This window comes from Equus asinus, chromosome 29 (assembly GCF_041296235.1).
Source record: "Equus asinus isolate D_3611 breed Donkey chromosome 29, EquAss-T2T_v2, whole genome shotgun sequence".
Lineage (NCBI taxonomy): Eukaryota > Metazoa > Chordata > Mammalia > Perissodactyla > Equidae > Equus > Equus asinus.
The window spans coordinates 35,349,537-35,373,167 of NC_091818.1; the positions used below are offsets into that span (position 1 = coordinate 35,349,537).

General features: G+C 47.2%; 1 protein-coding gene across 1 annotated transcript in view; it reads left to right on the plus strand.

The window, feature by feature from the left end:
• Positions 1–35: 35 nt before the first annotated feature.
• Positions 36–23,631, plus strand: part of USP6NL (USP6 N-terminal like) — a 254,559-nt gene continuing 230,963 nt past the window's right edge. Inside the window, exons 1-2 of the mRNA XM_070501182.1 lie at positions 36–260; positions 22,509–22,599. The gene's annotated coding sequence lies outside the window, so the exon portion shown is untranslated. The remainder of the gene's footprint in view (positions 261–22,508; positions 22,600–23,631) is intronic.

A 23,631-nucleotide genomic window follows, 5' to 3' on the forward strand; every position in this document is an offset into this window, starting at 1 on the left:
CGCTGTCTGCCCCGGGCTCCCTGCACCGCCCCTGAACCCGACCCCGGCCCGCTTCTCCACCTTGGCCCCCAGGCCCTGTCGCCCCGCCCCGACGCCGTCTGCCCCGGGCTCCCCGCGCAGCCCCTGAACCCGGCCTGGTGCCCCTAGCACTTGGAAGGGGTGGGACCGGGGTGAAAGGTGCCGACGCTTAAACCTGGAGGCTGGCCAGGCGGTTTGTTGGCCTTCGCAAGACCGGATAAAGAGTTTAAAGGAGGCGAGAGGTGGGTTGGCTTATTCCTGTCAGCACCGACGCCGAGAATGTGGAGGCTTGCCTAGATTAGAATCAGGAGTGTCCTCAGGCAGTGGCTGATGTGAGCTGTGGACGCAGGTCTCTCAGAACGTGAACTTTATCCCCCTCAGGCGTTGACTTTTGCATGCTTCGTGTCCTCTCTTACCGAGAACCGGTGGGATCTGCATGTATTTTTTGGGTTTTTCAAATGCACCCAGGAGGGAAAAGGAGACCCTTTTCAGGATGTAAGTGGCTGGCAGGGGCTGGACAGGGCATATCCTGTGGCTGATGAGAATATCCTCATGGTCACTTGCTAGTTAACTGCTTCCCTGTATTCGTTAAATTCCCAAAGTCTGGAGATGTGTAGGACACGTGGAAGAAATGGTCTTGGGCCTCATGATCTTACACTTAAATGGGGCAATTCTTGGCTTTTGAGTTTTAAAAGCCCAGCACTTGGGGGTTGGAAAGAACACCAAACAGGCATAATAACCTCGCGGGGCACTGAGGAATCAGAACAAGGCCTCCAGCCTGAGGCCAGATTAAGGTCCCCCAGGTTTGGGAGTGAGAATAGGGCAAGTAGGATGTGTAGGAAAAGCCAGAAGAGGGTAACTGTGGGGGGGATTTGGGAGAGGGAGTGGTCCAAAACCTGCTGGATAAGAAGTGGGGATGGCAGGAACCCCGGCGAGGGCCCAGGCAGGCTTCTGCCTTTCCTTGGTAGAACCCCAGTGGAGTCATGAGGCTCTGGGTGGCGTGGAATGTCTAGGCAGATGGGCCTGAACACCCATAGCCCAGTGTGATGCTGTGACTGCAAACTGGTCGCTGTCCTCTGAGAGAGGTCTGGACCCCAGGAGGCCCTGAGGTGGGGAACAGAGGAGGACTCAGCAATGTAGGTTGACAAGTGGAAGACAAGGTGGGAATGAGGGCATCCTGGATAGATGATGCCACCTGTACCCTTTAGATAGGCTAGAATGTGCCCAGGTAAGAAAAACAACCACAGTGAAAACTAGTCTAAGTGGCTCAAACAACAAAGCCTCATTTCTCACTCACACTACAGGTCTGCTGCAGATCAGCAGAAAGCTTTGTGCCAAGTCAGTACTGTCCTCACCCAGGGACCTGATGGAGCAGCCTCTCTCTGGAAGGTTGCCAGTCTCTGTGGCAGAGAGAAAAAAAAAAGAATGAGGAGAAGCATGAACAGGCACTTAAAGCTTCCTTCTGGAATTGCCACTTGCTCTTGAGTTTCATTTGCTGGAGCAAGTCATGTGGCCACAGTCATTGCCTTCAGGTGTGTGGGGAAGTACAACCCTCCCTGATGTTTGGAAGAAGGGAGCCAGAATCTTTTCAAGCACTTGCTACCTAAAGACTACCACAATTGCCCAAGCCAGCACAGTCTTGGTGTTATAATCTGACTTATGGTTATTACTCAGGGATACAACTCCAAATTGGCTTAGATTAAGTTTCTGCTGTCAGGCAGAATGCGGGTTTAAAATAGAAACTAAGCTTGTAAATGGAATGAAGTTAAATTTCCAGAACACTCGAATTTGTATCTCTCCTCTTAGTCATGCCAAATGCAGAAGAGGCAGAGCGTGCTACCCAAGGCTGCAGGACCTGCAGAATAAAGAAGTCTGATCAGAATTATCACCATCATGGGCCAAAGTCCACCAGCAGAGGACATTTCTCACCTTCGGACTAGGATTAGTTTCGCCTGCAGGATGGGAGATTTGGTTGGGAGAAGCAGAGACTGCTCCATCCCAACATAGGATTTGGAGTAGAGGCGAGAACTGGAATCTAGGCTTTTGAGCAAAAGAAGGAATTAGAAGGGCGCTTGGAGCCTGAAAGTTGCAGATGAAAGTGGAAGGTTTCAGAGACACCTGCTTCTGAATTTTGTTTAGTAATAATAACAGTCGCTCTTTAAGAAGCCCCTGCTCTGTGCCAGTGCCTGCACTAGGCGCTTTACTTCTGCCGTCTCAGGATAGCTTGTGAAGCTAGTATCACCAGCCCAGTTCAGAGAGGTTTTGCCAGCCCCGCTCCCACTCAGCACAGTGGTTACAAAGTTGGGACTGGGAGCTGGAGGTCACTGAAGGACAGGTTTCTGTGCTCATCTAAATTCCTGCACCTGCTGTCCCATCCGTTTCATGTCTCCTTCCTCCCCACGTTTCTTTCAGAGCCTGTAGCCCTGGTTTGAGGGTGGTCAAACACACAAAGAGGGGAGTGGAGATGGACGGCTATGGCATTATCCAAGCTGGAGTCGCTGTCGCTTGCTGGAACGCTCGTCCATCCTTAAGCAGTGCGAGAGTCTTTTCATTCGGGCTGTTTCTCCAGGCCTCCTCTCCCTCTCATTAATTTTGATAGGGGCTGCGTGTCTTTCTTCTCTCTTGTTCAGTGCCCTTCTAATCTATTTTTCCACACGGGCCCTCTCCCTGACACAATTTGATTTCCAGGTTGCTAGCAGGCTTCTCTCTGGCTTTGATTTATGTGCTCCTTCCCTGGGCCACATGTCTTTGCCGTACAGATGTGTCTTTGCTACCTTTTCACGGTTCCTTTAAAGACCTACAGATGCTTGGCAGAACGTTGCAGAAATAATGCAGAATAAAAGACGGTTCCAGGGAGCCTGGTGTCTCCGGCTTAATGTAGGAAGGAAGGAAGATTTAGAACTCCTCAGGGTGCAGAGAAAGGAAAGTGAAGGGCAGATTTTCAGCTGCTGATGGAGTGGTTTTTGAACTTCTTTTTATTGATTGCAGGCCCTTCTAAGACAGGCATCTAATGACACGGTTCAGAGGTACGACGTGAAAGGGGAGCTGGGTTTCAGTGGACATCCTCTGGCATCCGGCTGATTCTCCACCCTCATTCTCCCCACATCTGTCCCCCCTCATCCCAAAAAATGTCATGTGAGGGTCAAGCACCCATAAACCAGAAACAGCTGCAGGTGGTTGTCGATGTCACGGTTCTATTATTTTATATTTTGTTTGTAATCCACCAGTCGTTATCCATGCCTTTTGCAAACCTAAAATTTTTTCACAGGGACCCATGCCTCAAGGTGGGTGAAAAGTAATTTAGAAATTAAATGGGTTGAGGATGGGGATGCGTGGATGAAATGAACTTCCTGAACTTCCTTTTATCCCCACTTAGCACAAATTCTTGAGTTTACTCATATAACTTGAAACAAAGGAACTTAGTAACTTCAGGCAGCGGATGTGGAAGAGTGATGTAAACTGATGAAGAAGCATGTGTTTCATGGTCGTGGCTGTAGATAATGTTTTTTGTTTTGTTTTGTTTTGTGGTGAGGAAGATTTGCCCTGAGCTAACATCTTTGCCAATCTTCCTCTTTTTTTTTTGTGAGGAAGATTAGCCCTGAGCTAACATCTGTGCTAATCTTCCTCTGTTTTGGATGTGGGTCGTTGCCTCAGCATAGCTGATGAGTGATATAGGTCTGTGCTGTCCAGGATCCGAACCCACAAACCCCGGGCCGCTGAAGCGGAGCACAGGGAACTTAACCGCTACACCACTGGGCCAGCCCCTAGACAACATTTTGAATGAGCTTGCCAAGTTGAAGGATCCTAATAGTGGCATTGCTGGAGACTTTCTGGAGAGCAAGGAGTCGCTTGGGAGAGGAATGTTGGACGTTTGATCCAGTAATTGGTGCTAGAGAACGACAGCCATGCGGAGACCACAGAGTCATTCAGCTCATCACCGTTCATGGTCCCTTGGCGAGGAAGGGACAAGAGATCACAGAGCAAGGTAGCCTCCAAAAAACAAGTCACAGAGCCACCGCAGGGGTGGGACCCCCTGGTTCCTGTCTTCCACGTCTCCTGCATTTGCACCACACCTCACAATAATTATAATCCCATGACAGAAGAGAAGGTAAATTACATTTCAATACTTTACGAAGAGAGGGAAAAGCAGTGGACATCCAGGCATGGAAGAGGTTAACCTTCAGGCAAATGGAGCATTCTGCTGTACAAGTGATCTACTGCTGGAATATTCCAGATAACCTCAGCGCAGAGTTAAGGTGGTGGTGGGGAGGGGAGAGGGAGTGTGTGCTTGACTGGAAGAGGAGGGGTGACTTCCTGCTTGGTTGCCGGGAGGAAGGCATGGGGCAGGTTTAGTTCTTGGTAGTTACTAGAGTCCTAGTTTGAGGACTGTAGCAAGTTGCCTCTGAGCCTGTTTCCTCATCTGTAAAATGGGAGAAATAGTACTTTCATCCATTCAAAAAATATGTGTTGAGCGTATCTTGTGCTGATCTAGGCACAAGGTCCTGATCTCGGCATTAGGGAGAGGCAGTGAACAGAACTGTGTCCTCGCTCTCAGAGGGCTGGAATTCTAGTACAGGGAAGCAGAAAATGAAGAGCTTTGTGGATGGTATTTCAGATGGTGATGAATGCCCTGAGAAGGGTAAAGCAGAGTAAGGGGCGGAGGGAGGGGGTCAGGGAACGTGAGAGAAGAGGATGTTGGAGCAGAGACCAGAAGGAAGTGGGAAGTGAGGGAACAAGTCAGGCAAGTGTCCAGGAAGAGAGCCAGCTGGCCCAGGGGACAATCACAGAGGCGCAGGGCAGGAGGGCTTGCAGGGTGTCAGGGACAGAGGGAGGGGGGAGGGAGAGGTGGCGGGGTCTTTCATTTAGGGGGCAGTGAACTCTTGGCTTTTTGACACTGAACGAGGTGGGGAACCACAGCAGGTTTTTAGCAGGGGGAGTGAGTGACACAACTTGACTTACATGTTCAAGTGATTTCCCTGGATGCTGTGTTGAGAATAAACTGTAGGTGGCAAACAGCAGAAACCAGGAGATGAGCCAGGAGGAAATGGCGCTAATCCACTGGAGAGAGGATGGGGTCAGACAGGGACCTGGATTGGGGAGGGGAGGGGAGTGGGGCTGGGGGAGGGGTTGGGAGCAAGCGGAAAAGTCTGCATACACGTCTTTCTATTTTGAAGGTAGAGTGGACAGGATGTGCTGATAAGTCGGGTGTGGGGGTAAGAGAAGGAGGGAGTCAGGGATGACTCTCAGTATTTTGGCCTGAGCAACTCATTTTTAGCCCAAAGCTGTTATGATTGTTCTACAGTGTGGCAAGTGGTATAGAACGCTGTTGATGAGCGTTGACGGGGACCACACAGCCTGGGTTCAGATCCGGGCTTCACCACTGACCTGCTGTGTGAACTGGAGCATTTTACTTAACCTCTCTGTCTCCATTTCTTTGCGTGTAAAATGGTGATGGCAACACTACCTACCTCAAGAGTGAGTGAATAAATGTAAAAAGCTTAGAATAGTGGCTGGCATATGGCAGGCTCCCTATAAGTGTTTGCTGTTGTTCTGTTAAATGATATATGTGTAATGTTTGCATATACATGCATGTGTCATATAAGCTTGGGAAATGCAGTAAATGGTTGGCTGCTATTCTTTTTTCAACAGAAATTTATTGAGGTGAAGGCCACGGTTATGAGGACGTAAACTGAAAAGATTCTACTCCAGCCCTCCAAAAGCTCACAACTTAGGGGGGATTTGGACCTACAGACAACAATTTGCATGTAATAATAGTAAGGACTGAAATGGATAATTATGCAAAGTAAAATGGGAGCATACAGAAAAGGGGCTACACTTAGGGGTTGCTAAGCGTAGAGGAGGGAGCATATGAACTGAACGTTAAGAGACGAGGAAACAAAGCCCCAAAGAGGTGAAAGGACTATGAAGCCAGATGACTTAACAGCAGTACACACAGAAGAAAAACACTAGAATTCCAGAATTCCCAAAAACTGGAGGGCCAGCAGCCAGAGCTGACTTCTCTTGGATTCTGGAGGGGAGCTTTGGACTGTAATAGAGTGAAAAACGTTAAAAGAGAGTAGCTGTGAGCCAGTACCCGCCGCGGGGCAGCCTTCTCGATCTGTGTTCATCTGATGAGCCCTGTGTGGAGCTGAGTGGCTCTAAAGCTCATTGGCCTTTTTAATTTTATTGAGGTTAATTGACATATAAAATTATATTAGTTTCAGATGTACCACGTATTGATTTGATATTTGAATATATTGCAAAATGATCACCACAAGAAGTCTGGTTGACATCCATCACCGCGCAGTTATAAATTTTTTTTCTTGTGATGAGAACTTTTAAGATTTACTCCCTTAGCAACTTTCAAATATGCAATATAGTTTTATTAACTATAGTTATCATGCTTGCTGTGCATTACGTCCCCAAGACTCGTTTATTTTATAGCTGGAAGTTTGTACATTTTGTTCCCTTTCACCCGTTTCACCCGCCCCTAACCTCCTGCCTCTGGCAACCACCAATCTGTTTTCTGTATCTATGAGCTTGTTTTTTGTTTTTGTTTTTCCCTAGATTCCACATGTAAGTGAGATCATATGGCCTTTGTGTCTTTCTCTGTCTGACTTATTTCACTTAGCATGACGCCCTCAAGGTCCATCCATGTTGTTGCAAATGGCAGGATTTCCTTCTTTTTTGTGACTGAATAATATTCCATTATATATATGTACCACTTCATCTTTATCCATTCATCCATTGATGGACACTTAGGTTGTTCCCATATCTTGGCTATTGTATATAATACTGCAGTGAACATAGGAGCGCATATATTTTTTCAATTTAGCATTTTCATTTCCTTCCAGTAGATATCCAGAAGTGGAATGGCTGGGTCATATGGTATGTCTATTTTTAATTTTTTGAGGAACCTCCATACTGTTTTCCATAGTGGCTGTACCAATTTACATTGCCACCAACAGTGCACAAATGTTCCCTTTTCTCCACACCCTAAGCAACACTTGTTATTTTTTGTATTTTTGATAACAGCCATTCAAACAGATGTGAGGTGATATCTCATTATGGTTTTGATTTGCATTTTCCTGATGATTAGTGATGTTAAGCACCTTTTTGTGGATCTGTTGGCCATCTGTGTGTCTTCTTTGGAGAAATATCTATTCTGCTCATTTTTTAATTGGATTGTTTTGTTTTTTTGCTACTGAGTTGTATGAGGTCTTTATATATTTTGGATATGAACCCCTTATCAGATATATGATTTGCAAATATTTTCTCCCATTTGGTAGGTTGCCTTTTTTTGATGATTTCCTTTCCTGTGCAGAAGCTTTTTAGTTTGATGTAATCTATTTTTGCTTTTATTGCCTTTGCTTTGGATGTCAAATCCAAAAAATTATTGCCAAGACTGATGTCAAGGAGGTTACTGCCTATGTTTTCTTCTAGGGGTTTTATGGTTTCAGGTCTCACCTTCAAGTCTTCAATCGATTTTGAGTTGCTATTATTTTTGTATAACATAATGTAATACAATTTCAAAATAGGTGGGAGTTCCTTCAGGTAACTTCCATTTGCATTTCTGTTTCTTTCTTAGTCGAGGTGCCTTGGACTCTGGGTGCCTTTATGTTGTCTTTCTCTCCTTACCTGCCCAACCCCCCCCCCCCCCACACACACAGTTATACTCTCACACCTCACAGTCCTTCCATGGCACCCCCAAACCCCCTAGGGGTATCTGCTCTCCCATTCCCCAAGTGAAACTTAGCTGGGCCAGAAGTTAGAGAACCACAGTCTAATTAAATCACTGCTTCTGGCCTCCTTTCTCCCTCCTCCTGGGTATCTCTAATTGAGTGTTGTCCTTGCTCCCCACAGTTGAGAGGTCCCCATCCAAACTCATCCTCTGCCCTCACTTGATCCCACTTCTCCCCTTTAATCCTGCCTAGCCTAGAAGCTTTCACGTCCCCTTCAACGCCTTTCTCACCCCAACTTTCCCCCTAGACTGAGGATTCCCCACTCTGGGAGTTTGGGTGAGGTTTTTCCAAACCACATACTGGCCATCCCTCCCTCTCATACTTCACTCCCATGCCCCATTAAGGCAGTTGCAATGGCCTCAGAATTTGGCCTCCCTGCCTCTAGCCTTTCCCCTCAAAATCCACACTGGGGCCAGAATAGCCTTCTGGGAACCCTTCTCTTCATCTCCCTTGACAGCTGCTTTGGTGCAGCCTCCACTGTCTCACCTGACAACTGCGGAAGCCACATAACAGGTGTCCCAGAGCTGCCGGTCCCCCCTTCTGGTGCGTTCTTCACACTGTACCAGAGTGATGTTTATGAACTGTAGATGTGGTCAAGTTCTCCCCAGTGATCCATGGCCCTTCAAATCCAGGCTCAGTGCCATGACTTAGGAGACTAGCATGGAGTAGTGCCTCTCTCCCTCTATGCTACCTTCTGCCACCCTCCTCTCTGGCTCCTACCCTCCAGTCCCATCAGCCTTTTTCCAGTCTCTTGAGCTCAGCAAACTCCTTCCTTCTTCAGGGCCTTTACACGAGCATGGAAGGTTCATTTCCCAAATATTTACCTGGCCATCTCCCATGTATCCTTCAGGACTCAGTTCTAATGTTATTGTCTCGAAGAGGACTTCTCTGACCCCTGCATTTCTTTCTTCCTTTTTTTTTTTTTTTTGAGGAAGGTTAGCCCTGAGCTAGCTACTGCCAATCCTCCTCTTTTTGCTGAGGAAGACTGGCTCTGAGCTAACATCCATGCCCATCTTCCTCTACTTTATACGTGGGATGCCTACCACAGCATGGCTTTTGCCAAGTGGTGCCATGTCCACACCCGGGATCCAAACCGGTGAACGCTGGGCCGCTGAGAAGCGGAACGTGCGCACTTAACCACTGCATCACCGGGCCGGCCCCCTGACCCCTCCCATTTCAGTTAAGCCCCAGCCCCTCATTATTCTCTTATAGGATCTTCTTCTTCTTCTTCATCTGCCTCATTGTAATCTTTAACCAGGTGTTTATTTGTATGGGTATTTCTTTATCATCTCTCCTCGACTCTGCTATAAGCTCTGTGACAGCAGGGCTTATGTGTGGCCTGGCGTGGATAGGCAAACTCATATTTGTTGAATGAGACTGTTGAGCAAATCAAAGAATAAACAAGCATCTCTTTTCTGCTCAGAAACCTTCTCTGGCCCCTACCACATCCCCTAGAGAAGTCCAAGTTCATTTGATCTTAACTCACTTCGTGACCCTTCACAAATCCACGCTCCAGTGACATGAAACTCCTTCTCTGCTTTCCATAGGTCCTGCATGTTTCTGCCTTGATGGCTTTGTTTGGCCACTACTTAAAATACTTCACGAGTGAACGAATGAATGGCTGGCCCTATGTCATACCCAGGCTTCAAGACCCATGTCAAATGTCACATAAGCCATGCCCGAGGCTGGAATGAATTTTGCCTTCTTCCAGCCTTCCAGAGCACTTTCTCTGTAGCCACGTAAAGGCATTTATCGCTTTCTACCTCTTCTTTCTACCTCTTCCTTTCTGTGTGTCTGATTTACCATACTAAACCGCGAGTTTCTTGAGGGAAAGACCCATGTTCTAATCACCTTTTATCTGCCACCGTGGTGCTTCAGCGACAGCAGGTGATCAATGTAAGCGAAGACAAAAATTATTATGGAGTATTGATTCAAAGCGTTTATGATTTTTCCAAGAACTTAAACAGCAGTTCCCTTTAGAGACATGCGGGGGAGCCCTAACCAAGCGAAATGACGTGGGCTGCACTATTTGGATTCGTTTCTATGTTATTTTAAAGATGATGGGCCCCTTTGGAAGCCTGTCTCACTGGTTATATTGACCAGCTGTGGATGACAGGAAAGAAATGTAAAGGATGATTTCATGGGCGAAGTAGGAGAGTTAGTAAATCGATCTGAAGACAATATCTGTTCAGAGAGACAAGGCAAGACACAACTCCTGTGTTCTCTGAACCAGGAGCCCTGTGATCGCAGACTGTGGATAGAACATTGGTATCCTGGGCCTCCCTAAGAAGAAGGACTGGGGGTTGTGCTATGCACTGAACTGTGTCCCCTCACAATGGGTCTGTTGGAGCCCTAACTGCTGTGTGATGGTATCTAGAGGTGGGGACTTTGGGAGGTGATTAGGTTGAGATGAGGTCATGGGGGTGGAGCCCCATGGCGGAATTAGTATTCTTATAAGAAGAAGGAGACCAGAAGTTGCTCTGTGCCCTGTGGGGCACAGTGGGAAGGTGACTGTCTGCAAGCCAGGGACAGGGATCAAGAACCGATCATGCCAGCACCCTGGTCTCCAGCTTCCAGCTTCCAGACCACGAGATAATAAATCTCTGTTGTTTAAGCCACAGGGCCTGGGGTGTTTCATTATGGCTGCCCGAGCTGACTAAGTCAGGCTGTGTGCAGGGGACAGCTGCCTTTCAAGCTCTTTTCTCTTTCATAGAGAAACTGATATTCAGATAAGAAAATGCTGAAACCTACGTCAGGAACAGACAGCAGGATTTCAGTCCCCTATCAGATCTTCTGATTTGGTTTTCTTAAAGTATTTGTGGTGTTGTGAAGACCTGTCTTAAGTATAATAAAAAAGTGCCACTATTCTCTTCTTTTTTTTAAGATTTTATTTTTCCTTTTTCTCCCCAAAGCCCCCAGGTACATAGTTGTATATTTTAGTTGTGGGTCCTTCTAGCTTGGCATGTGGGATGCCACCTCAGTGTGGCTTGATGAGAGGTGCCATGTCCACGCCCAGGATCCGAACCGGCAAAACCCTGGGCCGCCGAAGCGGAGCTTGTGAACTTAACCACCTGGCCACAGGGCTGGCCCCCACTATTCTCTTCTTTTATATCAGCATGTTGGTGACACATCTCTTTCATTAGTTTGTTTGGACCAGAATTTTATTCCTGTTTTTGAATGTAATCCATTCCATTCTTAATGTTGGGACATTATGTTGGAAATGGGCAGTGAGAGCTCTGTCACCTGGGCTAAATTGAGGGGTTTTTTTCTATTGGTCTAAATGTGCAAAGCATTGATTATGATTAATCCAGGGATGTCTACACAACAATAGCCACTGTACTGCTCCCTGGGCCCTTTGGCATGCCTGGATATACATGTGTCAAACCATGGCTCACCTAGTCCCTTGTCACTACTCCCTGCTGCTGTAAGGCTTTTCTATTTTTTAATTTACATGTTTATTTATTTGGAAAAACTGAATTTCAGTAAGCTGAATGCATTGGCAGAATTCAAAGGCACCTAATGAACGCAAGACCAAGGTGCAATTTAAAGGGGTTTACGAGCTGAAATGTGAACTCCTCCTTTCCCATCCTCGTCCCTCCCCATCCCCACTCCCCACCCGCTTAACCCAGCGCTTTGTGCTGTTGTGTGCACGTCTCTGTGTGTGGGTGTCGGAGCGTAATTGCATGTGTGTATAAATTAAAGATGGGCTGAGTTTCACAATCTGGGTCAGTGATGTAGCCACAATAACATGTGAGTTTCTCCTCCCTCACCCTCCTACTTGGAAATCACAAGGATCTCGGGGAAGGCTCTGAACTTCCACAATCCAGGGAATTGATGAAGAGGGACCAAACCCATAGTGGCTAATCGTGAGAAGTAGAGCGGTCCCAGTTTATGTCTAAGTTATACATGTTTTCTAAATGTGTGTATTTTATAGCATGTGACATAAACTTGGAATAATACGGTGTGACGTTTTGCCACCTGCTTTTTCCCCTAATATATTACCAATATTCCCGTGACACCGAATATTCTTCTACGAATGACTTTGATGGCATCGTGCTATTTTATCATGTAGTTTTACCATCATTTATTTAACCAATCTCTCTTGGCAGACTGTTAAGTTGTTCCTAATCTTTAGTATTATACATAATACCACAAGGAGCAACCTTTTGCATAAATCTCCCTACAGGTCTCTGATATATCTCTAGGGCAAATTCCTAGAAGCAGAGTTGCGAGATCAAAGGATATGAAGATATTTGATGGCCTCTGGTACTTGTTGCCGAGTTGTTTTCCAGAAACACAGTTCCTCTGCTCTCTCAGGTGTTTTAAAGAGAAAGGGTGTGGCCTTGGATCAGACTTAGAAATCACCTGTTGATATGGTTGAGTTTGCTCTTCGAAGATTAAAATGCCCACCGGATGCTTTACATTGTACACATCCATCCATCCAACTTTGTAGAATGGACAGTTTTTCAGGTGTTTTTAAAACTTCCTATGCGTTTGTAAGGGAATGTGGCAGAGACGGAAAGGGCAGGGGTGAACAGGGAAATCAAGTATCACTACAGCTTTACTGCATTGTTTAACCATTCCAGACCATTCACAGATTGATTAGCAAAAACTCCAGAGAAAGACCCAAGTAACTTTGAGGTTAGATTATCATTGACTTAAGAAACAGTGTTTTACAAAATGCCTATTTCAGTAATTAGATGATCTCAGTAACTTATGCCCCTTTGTAACACAGGAGATGTGGTCTTTTTGCCCAAGGGACCAAAACAGAACATAGCATTGTCTCCTCTCTCCCCAACTCACGGGAAAGGGGTCTCTTTCTTTTTTTTTTTTTTTTTGCACTGTCTTTTGTATATGAAGGAATGGCCTGTGACCTCCCTCAGGCAGATGTCCCCCTTGACTTTTTTTAGGTAAAAGTGTTGCTCATTTCCTTCTTTTGCATTCTGTCTGTCTTCCCCTTGCCTCCCTGCCATCACCACGTCCATCACACCGTTATCATTGGCTTCCACCATTCTCGGCATAGTGTAAAGGGATGTGAACCGGGCCTGGAATCCAGACATCCAGGTTCCAGTAATCTCGCCTCTCCAGATGTGTCTACTCATCTATCAAATGAGACTGTTAAGCTAATTGAGATTGTTAAAGAAAAAATCAGAGCTGGACAGTAGTTAAAGCAGTAAAAACAAATTTTATTCAGTGCTATTGCAATAGGGGAAAGAGACCTCCATATAGAACCGAGTTCATTTCTGAAGACAGCTTGGGCAAGTGGGAATTTATAGCCAAGGAGCAGGGTGGGTGTCTGTGGATGGGAAATGACTAAGAAGAAACATCAGGGGTGAACCGGCCCAGCAGGATTCTTGCTGAAGGCAACCAGGGTGATCAGACATGGCCTGGGGATGGTGGAGGGCCAGGAACCCGATCAGATATTGAGGGTGATCAGGTATGGAGGGTGGGGGAATTCTAGCTAAACCAATTTAGCAGGTTTCTTGCTAAAATTAGACAATGCATAGACAAACATGGAGTCCAAAAGTCAAGACCTGGTGGAAAAAGAGTTCAGGGAGCCTGAGTAGAGTTTGGTCAAGGATAGAATCTTTGTCAAGATGTCTTCAGACTGTGTCATGAGAAGCCCTAGGGGCTCTGAGGAGGGGCCTTAGGACTGTGGATTGCAGGAGGGTGGTGCTGAGAGGCCCCGGTCGACAGCCCCAGTCTCCCGGTCAGCCTAACAGCTCCACTCTTGTCTGCCAGATAGATTGGGTTCTATCCAAATTTGTTTGTGTATTGAAATCAGTAGAACCCTTTCTTCAAACTTTGAAGACCATTAAACCAGCAGATCTTGGAAGACCCTTCCAGGTAACACCATTTTAGGATTTTGAGTCAGCCTAAAGAAAGCTGAGGGTTTAATTTATTCTTAATGGACATCCCAGGGAACTTTGCAAGAGAGGGAGAGGGGTTTTTATGAATTACAGAAACCTGCCATGCTCGGGCTACCCCTTCCTTTTGTCAGAAGTGTGTCTTCAAGGACAAACCCTCCCTTTAAGCACGCTTACACTGCCAATCCTGAAACTCAGGATTCCAGTGCGTCTCTCCCCGGTCCAGAGCTAAGTATTTATCGCCACTCCTGACTTTGCATTTTGGGGCATTCATCCTCTGTGGGAGGCCCTGATTATTCATCCATTTCCACAGCACATGCTGGAGTGTGCTTAGTGCCTGTTCTGCAGAGGAAACTGGGACATAGAAAGGATGCGCGGCTGACCTCAGACAACAAGCGTTGTCTGTCAACAGGAGTGAGTCAGGACTGGAGCTGCCTAAAACACTTCCCCTCTTGCTAAATGTAACTCTGTCATGGAAAGCCTTATTTCTCTTTTCTGATCTCTCAATGGCACCCGAGTGCTTTTCGCTTTTTATTCTCTTCTTCTGGGAAACCAGCCATGTTGGTTTGGCAGCAGTGACCATGGAGGCAGCCTCTGGGCTTGGAAGGGCGGGGCCTCAAAGTCAAAAGACACAGCTCTCAGCCTCTGGGAGGGGGATGACACTTTTCCTGTGTGGCCCATTAAAGGAGGAGACAGTCAGTGAGGTTGCCCTTGTTGCCCCACCTCTACCTTATGGGAGTGACTGCCTTTCGTTGCCTTGGGGACATTCATGTGCTGCCACAAGGGGACATCACAGAATAACCCAGAGACAACCAGGCAGTTGATTGAGTCTCAAATAATGTTTAAACTCGTCATCATCGTTCATGACTTAAAAGCCCAGGCCCATTTCAGTTTCAAGAGCAGAGTTTTTTTGTTCGTTGTTTTTGCAGGGAAAGATTCGCCCTGAGCTAATATCTGTTACCAATCTTCCTCTTTTTTTTTTTTTTTTCCCTCCCCAAAGCCCCAGTGCGTGGTTGTACATCCTGGTTGTAAGTCCTTCTAGTTCTTCTATGTGAGCCACCACCACAACATGACAACTGACAGACGGGTGGTGTGGTTCCACGACTGGGAAGTGAACCTGGGATGCCGAAGTAGTGAAAATGTCAAACTTTAACCACTAGGCCATCAGGGCTGGCTCCAGAATTTTTTGAAAGGGAAAAGATTTTGGAGTTCCAGAAGTCTAACCTTAAGCGCTAAGAGGCTGAGCCCAAAGAAGTCAGCAAGCAAAGGTTCTACCATAAGGCAGAGCTTCCCAAAAAAAGTTTCCATTTTGTGGCTTACATAGAAAATATGGTGACACTGTATTTGTAGAGTATACTGGGCACTGCCACTGGCTGCCCACCCAGGGTGACTGTCCAGCTCGGGCCCCACCTGGTCACTTAAGGGTGGAATAAGTCAACATTTTATCCCACCCATTCTGGTTGCTGCCCAACATCAGGGAGCTCTGCCCAATAAACAAGAGTTGGGAAGAATCACAATGATGCCAGAGTTACATTTCCCATAAAAGAAAGACGTAAGAATGATGTCTAGATAGCAGAGAATAGAGCGAGACTCTGATGTGGATGCCCGGGACAGGGCTTTCCCTGGGGGAGTCTTAAGGGGACTGGAAGTAAATTCTTAAAAATTCAAGATGGAACCACAACAAGATACCACCTCACACTCATTAGGATGGCTACTAAAAAAACAGAAAATAACAAGTGTTGGTGAGGATGTGGAGAAATTGGAACCTTGTGCACCGTGGGTGGGAATGTAAAATTGTGCAGTCCTGGAAAACAGTATGGAAATTCCTCAAATAATTAAACGTAGAACTACAATATGATCCGGCAATTGCACTTCTGGGTATTTATCCCAAAGAATTACAAGCAAGGACTTAAAGAGATATTTGTACACGCATGTTCACAGGAGTGTTATTCACAATAGCCAAAATTATTGGAAGTAACCCAAGTGTCCATCGACAGATAAATGGATAAACTAAATGTACCATATACATACCATAGAATATTATTCAACCTTAAAAAAGGAAGGAAATTCTGACACATGCTACGTAATGAATGGACCTTGAGGACATTATGCTAAGTGAAATAAGCCAGTCACAAAAAGACAAGTACTCTGTGATTCCACCTATGTGAGGTACCGAGAGTAGTCAAATTCGTAGAGACAGAAAGTAGAAAGGTGGTTGTCAGGGCCTGGGGGGAGCGGAATGGGGAGTTAGTGTTGAAACGAAGACAGAGTTTCAGTTTGGGAAGATGAAAAAGTTCTGGAGATGGAATTCCAGATAGTGATGGTTGCACAACAACGTGAATGTACTTAATGACACTGAATTGCACACTTAAAAATGCCTAAGATGGTAAATTATGTGTTCCATGTATTTCACCATGATTTTTTAAAAATTTGACACATAGGATAAAAAAAAAATCAAGATGGATTCAGGAGGATCTCAGAAAAAAAGGACTTACATCTTGATTTTCTGGAAAAGTCCAAGGAAGCCACAGCCTTGGAGAGAAGTCATCTCTGCTAGAGCAAGTGACATCTCTGCAGAGGCTGGTAGGACAGAAGGTGACCTCTTCTCTCACCCCTACTTCTGCTGGGTGAGGGACCTCCCCTCTGGAGAGAAGCAGGGACAGAAAACCCTGATCAGACTGACTCAGAATGACTGGGAAGTCATTAAATTGACTTGGGTTGCCTGGAAGTGCCTAGATTAGTTTCTGCTATCAAGACAGAAATGATGTTCTAGAAAAATATAGAAAGCACACTCCTGCACATGTGAGGTCATGACCGTAAAACTCATACTCCAGAAAAAAACAGAAGAACATACTCCAGAGGAGAGTAGAATCTCGGCGGGACTTGCCCCAGAGCGCTGAGCCATCTGTCTATGACCGTAATGGTGTCTGTCACTTCCTTTCCTTCATGTCCTACCCAGACGAACTTCCTCAGCAGAAGTGAGTGGTAAAAAGGGGCCCAATGCAAATCTGCGTCACCCACAAGTACGGATCCCGTTCCCATTTTACTATGACATGTTGTAGATGCAGTTGTGATTGATCCTGATAAAAAATTTTAGATTTTGTGGACTTTAGAGCAGAGCAAGTTTGTGTCTGTGTGTGTGTTTGACTGTACTGCTCTCCCCCTCTTATATTCCTTCTGAAATGGATTATCACTTTCCTTATCGCAACCAGTATGTCCCCAAGCATCACCCGTGGGTGAGGTCTCACATACATTCATCCCTACCCTGCAATAAGGCTGTGTTTGTGTTTTTAATCTTGCTTTATTAGAAGAACTTCTTTCCTAGGGTCTCCTGAACATTTCCAGGGCTTTCCAAGGATGCCGACCCATCCTGTAAATCCATGCGGGCTGTTGCTCACCCTGCCCTTGGACCTTGTGCAGAACTCTTAGTTATGCCTGGGCCACTGCCACCCATGGCTCTCTGTTCTTCCTGTGGGAGAGTCTCTCACAGTTTCTGGAACAGGGAATTCCCTAGGGCTTCCACCCAAGGTGGGCACAGACTCTTCCTTTGCTCTTCCCCGAAAGTGACAACTTGAGACGTCATTTTTGAGATTGTAACAGCAGAGAGTAACTTTAGGACGGTGACTGGCACAGGGTAGGGGCTGAACAGCTATCTGCTGAGTAAACGAACTGCACTCCCAGCCCGCAGGCCTAGACCCGGCCACTCCTTGCCCGTGAGGGTTCTGTGAGGCGGGAACCAACTTCCCCTTGAACCAATCCCAACCTTTACCTCACAGGATCCAAAGAGAGGAAGCTACTTCTCCAAGCCACCCTCCTCCTTATTTCCTCACTCCAGGATGGACCTTTTCTGGGATGACGGACCATAGGAATGCCCCCCACCCCTTACTCATGGGGGAGTGGTCTTGCCCAGCGGCCTCCAACAGGATTTGATGGTCTAAACCCAGTCCTTTCCAAGTCCTTCCATCTTGGACAACATTACGGCAGCTGTTGAGCAGGTGGCCCATGTGGTGGCTTTCACAGCTTCTTCTCGAGTGGGAGGTGAGGATCTTTCCCCACATCCTTGCCCCAGTGAGAATAAACAACTCGCAAAACAAAACAACAGAAACCACCCACATTCAAACCAAAAGAATAGGCCAGGTTCCCGCAAAGTGTCCTCTAAACGCAGGCAGAGCGGAGCAGCATTTCTCTCAAGGAAGTGCCAGGTCTGCAGCGGCTTAGAGGCCGCCCCTGGAGTGGACGCACATTTTTCAAAAATCGCTTCACTGAGGTATGATTGACACACAAAAAGCTGCACGTATTGAATGTGTACAACTTGATGAGTTTGGAGATGAGCGTACCCCAGTGAAACCATCACCACAATCAATGCCATAAACACAGACATCACCTCCAAAAGTTCCCTCCCACCCTCTTGTGTGTGTGTGTGTGTGTGTGTGGTAATATCACTTAACATGAGATCTACCCTCATAGCAGATTTTTCAGTATCAGTCCAGTATCGTCAGCTAAATGCACTATGCTGCGTAGTGGGTCTCCACGTTGTCCATCCCGCAGAACTGAAACTTCGTACCTTGACCAGCGTCTCTCCCCTTCCCCTCCCCCAGCCCCTGCAATCGCCATTCCCCTCTCTGCTGCTGAGGCTGACTCTTTAGATTCTTCATATCGGCAGCATCATGTAGTGTTTCTCCTTTGGTGTCTGGCTTATTTCACTTAGCATATTATCCAGCCTTAAAAGAAGGAAATCTTGCCATTTGCGATGACATGCATGACCCTGGACACACATTTTATTCCACCAGACTAAAAAATCAGCTTCTCAGTGAAGAACATCCCGTTCAGGTTATTTCACAGCATTCCTGAGAACAAGGAGATACTATTAGCTTTCCACTGCTAACGCGGGCGGGTGCCAACAGGTGGCCTTCCCTAAACAGGGAAACTGCCAGGTGGGTGAATGCCAGTGTCTGGCACAGGCTTTTTGAAGACAGTTCTGCCCTCCCCCGCTGGCTCCTCCCCCTCCCTCTTTCTGACTCCCCAGTGGGCTCTTTCCTTCTGTCTGTGTGGGGTGGGGCCCAGGCATGTGATGAGAGAAGCCACTCCCCAGCCTTGATCTTGTTGTTTGCTCTTGGCTGGCTGCCTCCTCCCCAAACCCCTGCTGGGCCCCAGGTTGGCTCAGCTCAGCTGCCCTGGCTTGGTTTTGGCCTTGACCCTCCACCCCTCTATTTGGCTCCTCCTGGCCTTCTCTCCCCTCTGATGGGACCTACAGACTGTTTCCCTTTGCAACTCATGTCCCGGCTTCGCTTTAGCGGGGTCCTTTTTTGGCTCAGGTGTCAGAAATTTCCTCTCTTAAGCTGGGCAACATCCATTAGCATTCCTCTTCTCTCCAGTCACCATTGATTGGTCCCAACCACCCCCTTTCTAAACCAGTTAGAGAAAAAAACAATTATTCTTATTGTATTTTCCCTTTGCTGTCCGTCTTTCCTGCCGCCTTGCTTTCTCTCTCTCTGAGATTGGACACGCTGTGTCAGGCAGAGGCCTTGGTTCATCTTTTGTGTCAAAACAGAGAGGGCATTTCCGCTGTGAGGTGGTTGGGTCAAGGTCCTGAACAGTCTTTTCCTTTTGGCTCCTGCTGGTCTCTGGCACTTGGTCAGCCCTGCGCTGGCAGGGGTGGGAGTGGGGCCCAGTGGGGAGACCTGAGACAAAGGCAGGCCCTCACACTGCTGGCTGGGCAGGGCCTGGAGCACAGACATTCCCGCCTTGTTCCGCAGCGCCAGCTGGGCCTTCATCCATTGACTTCCCACCATGCCAGCTCCGTTTATGAAAGGCCAGTTCTTTATTTGGGGCCAAATGTAGCTTCCACTCCACCCATCCTCGGAGATGCCTCTTGGTCTAGGGCCTGTCTGTGGGGCAAAATAATCAGCCTTGTGGTTTGGGGCGAGTTTTCAGGCACATTTGCATGGGGGACGAAGGCTGGAGCTCAGATTTCTGCTGGGGTTTTGCCCTTGAGCTGACATTCCTCTCCGGGCCTGGAGCTCCCTGTTGGGCTGAGACTGGCCTTCCAGCCCCTGTGGGACACCTGTGAAGACTTTGCAGCCTCCCCAGGCCATATGTCACGATGTCACAGGAAAACATCTGTACATACAATTCAGATCCTGGGACGCAAGCCACCACGTGGCAGCACTTTTGCCTCTTTAGGTCCTAAAACTCCTCCCTCCTAAGCTGCCCCCTTGAAATGCAGCAAGAATCTTTTCCAGCCAGGATCTTTAAGTTTTTCAGAGATGTCCATAGATTCTGTCTCCACTGCATCCGATAGTAGATGTGTAATGTGTTCTGTAGCTCTTACGAAAGGTCCGGATGGGGGTAAAGAAGGTCCAGAAGGTTAAGGGACAGGTGTGGGGTGACCATGCCAGAGTCTTTGCTAACCCCCTGAATACCGTCCTCTTAGTCTAGCTGTCATGGGCTTCCCTGTCCTCAGGTGTGGTTGGAGTCTGGCAGATTCTTCGCAGCGTGGGTGTGGATGTTGGTGCGCGTGAATGCATGGGGAGAGTTTTGCCTGGATCGTGATGCCTACCCAGGCTTTCCCTTCGCTCGTGTTTGTACAATCAGAGGGGTAGGAGTTCAAACAAACTCACTCCTGGCTTAGGCTTCATGCAAATTCCACATCTGCTCCTCGTGACTTCATACAAGTGCGATGCATAATCCAGCTCTCTGTACCTCGAGTTCTGGAAACGCAGACACCTTCACAAGAGTAGACTTCCCAGAGGGTGCTACCGATGGAACTCCAGAGCAGCTGGGGGCCTGTGGATGCCCGAAATAACAGATGTTTCTCAAAGTAAACAAATAGAGCAAGGATGCTGTGATTTTTAAACGATCTTTCCATCAGGAAAGATAGCATAAGTTCATGTTTATAGTGATTTGATGCCAGAGATGCTTCCACGCAAACTGAGAAAAATACCCAGGCATGACTGTATCCCCCACATCCTTGGAGCAATGCCAAAGTGGGCGAGAAAGTGATGGGCTGCCAAGGAGGGCCCAGAGCTACTAAATAGAGTCAACGCTTCCCTTCGAGGAGGGAAACCCTAATGTGCTAGTTATTCATCTTGAGCTCTGCTGAGTGCTGGCTGCAGAGAAGCCAGTAGACCCTGGATTTTAGTTGTTATGTTCTGAGATCGCTAAGATGTTCTGGAGGGTCTCTCCTGCCATGGTCCAAAATGCAGCCGGGCGATCCTGAATTTGCACGAGGTTGCATGAGCAGCACCCCTCTCCCTGGCACCCGCCTTTCTTTCTTGGGGTCTCAGGATCCCTCCTACTTACTACCGCTCTTCCCTGCAGAAAAGGTGATGGAGAAAGGGTGTGACTGCAGAATTCAAAGGGACCTCTGTTAGGAGTTGGCCGTGCTTCCAACACTTTATTACACAGGGAACAACGTTTCTTCCAGATGGCACAGATTTGGGTGACCAGGGAGTCCTATTTCTGAAAGTCCTGTATCTGTTCCCCAGGGCAAGGGTCTACTGCTTCTTTTCCTCTCTCGAGTGGCCTTTTTGCTCCCACTTTGAATAATAAGAATGATATAAAGATTATTCACCCAATCAATGAATGTTTATTGAGCACCTACTATGGAGCAGGCCCTGCTCTAGGACTGGGGATATGTGCGTCATGAAACCTTACATGTGTACAGTGCTTTACAGTTTACCAAGGGTTTTCAGTTCAATTACCTAATCTTTTTCTTTCTTTATGCATTTTTCTTTTATTTCGGTAAAAGACACAACATAAAATTGACCATCTTAACCATTTTTAAGTGTGCAGTTCAGTAGTGTCAAGTATAATGACATTGTTGTGAAACAGATCTCCAAAACTTTTCATCTTGCAAAACTGAAACTCCGTACCCATTAAACACTAACTCCCATTTGCGCCCTCCCCCAGCCCCTGACAACCACTGTCCCACTTTCTGTTTCTATGAATTTGACGCCTCTAGATATCTCGTATAAGTGGGATCATGCAGTATTGGTCCTTTTGTGACTGGCTTATTTCCCTTGTATAATGTCCTCAAGGTTTATCCATGTCGTAGCATGTGACCCTAATCTGTCAAGTTGGGGTTCCACATTTCACAGGTGAGAAAATCGAGGCTCAGAAGAATCAGGGCCACATGGCTAGTATAGTGGGTTGAATTTTGTCCCCCAAAAAGATATGTCCAAGCCCTAACTTCTGGTACCTATAATGTGACCTCTTTGTAAATAGGGTCTTTGCAGATGCCATCAAGTTAAGGATCTTGAGATGAGATCATTCTGTATGGGGGGGGGGTGCCTAAATCTAATGACTGATGTCCCCATAAGAAAAAGGAGAGGGGGATTTGAGATACACCAAAACGCAGGGAGGAAGGCCATGTTGCCTCATGCCAAGCAACACCACGAGCCACGAGAAGCCGGAAGAGGCAAGGAAGGGATGCCTGCCAGAGCCTTCGGAGGAGCATGGCCCTGGGACACCTTGGTTTCAGATGTCTGTCCTCCAGAACCGTGAGAAGTAAATTTCTGTGGTTTTAAGCCACGAAGTTTGTGGGGATTTGTTATGTCAACCTTAGCAAAGGAATAGAGCTAGGAAGCGGAAAGAGCTGACTAAAATCCAGATTCTGCGACTCCTACTCTGGAGTTCTTTCCTCGAGAATGGATCAGGATAGAACAGCGAGGATAGGAGTGTTCCTGTGTGATCACGTTTGCACAGGAGAGAAAGGACTACCTTGTGTGAATGTCCCCCTCAGCTGCCCATGTCCCTTCCATACGCAGCCAGCCTCCTCTCCTCCCCATACTTCCTAAACTTGCAGAGGTCCCAGAATGAAAGCTGTCGGAAGACGGACTGAAATGACCATGTGCTGCATGGCTTCTGTTTGCCCCTCCAGATGGTCCTCCGTGTTCTCCACACTCCTCTCTGTGGCAGAAGGCTGACCTGGATGAAGGGATCCATGGACTCTCTCGCCCGCTGGCTTCCAGGTAGGGGCAAGGAGGGTGAGGTCAGGGGACTTTCTCCTCTAGCTGGCTCCCCTCCTGCAAGGTCACCTTGGTGAGGCTGGGTTCCTCAGCCACAGGTCACTGCCCCTCCGAGTCTCTCCTCTTGAGGTCCAGCCTACAGTCCCTCCCTCCTCCATTCTGGTCCCCAAGTGGTGGTCACCACTGCACCTCTTCTCCCAGCCCCTCGTCTACACTTTTGCAGCTAATCCTTTGGTGAACAAACGCTCCTCTAATCTCTCTTCTGGGCCATGTGACAGCCATTTCCACTCGGAGCCCTGAATGACACAAACCACTGGAATGGGATCTTCATGAGAGCACCTATTTTTACCCATAACTGTATCCCAGGTGCTTAGAATAGTTCCTGGTAAATGTTTCAGCAAGAACTATTTGTTGAATGAACTGAACATGGAATGCTCAGGAATGCCTACCTGCCTTATCAATTCCTAGCATTTATTTTCCTCTTTATAGGGAGAACACTTTCGGACAACTCCAGATTTAAAATATGACTGAAATATTACTAGTAATAAACCTTAAGGTCATTGCTCTTGGTTCCCCCACCATCCTGCCTTTGGGTAGGACCTACAGGAAACCTGATGGGCCATAATCATTTGGCCGGAGAATGTTGAGGTTCTCCCCAAGATGAAAACAATCTGAACCTGAACTTGCTGCCTCTTTTGCTTTCACACTTTTCTTCTTTCCCCTACAAACTCGTAGATGGAGTGGTTGACATCTGCCACGTTCGTCTCCTCTCTGTCCTTCCCCCTTAGTGCCTCCCAATGTCCCTCCCACGCTTGGCAGCAGGCTGCTCTTTCCAAAGGTCACTGACAACATCTTTGTTTAAGGAGCCAAAGGTCTTTCTGCATGCCCACCTCTCTGAGCTTTGTGTTGCCTTTGGCCAGCTCACCACTCCTCCTTGGACAGCTCTCGTTTTAGGAGCTTCCTCCTACCACAGTCGTGGTCCTCTCCGTTTCCTTCTTTATTGTCGTCGGCTCTTTCTCCAGCTGCTCCTGTTGC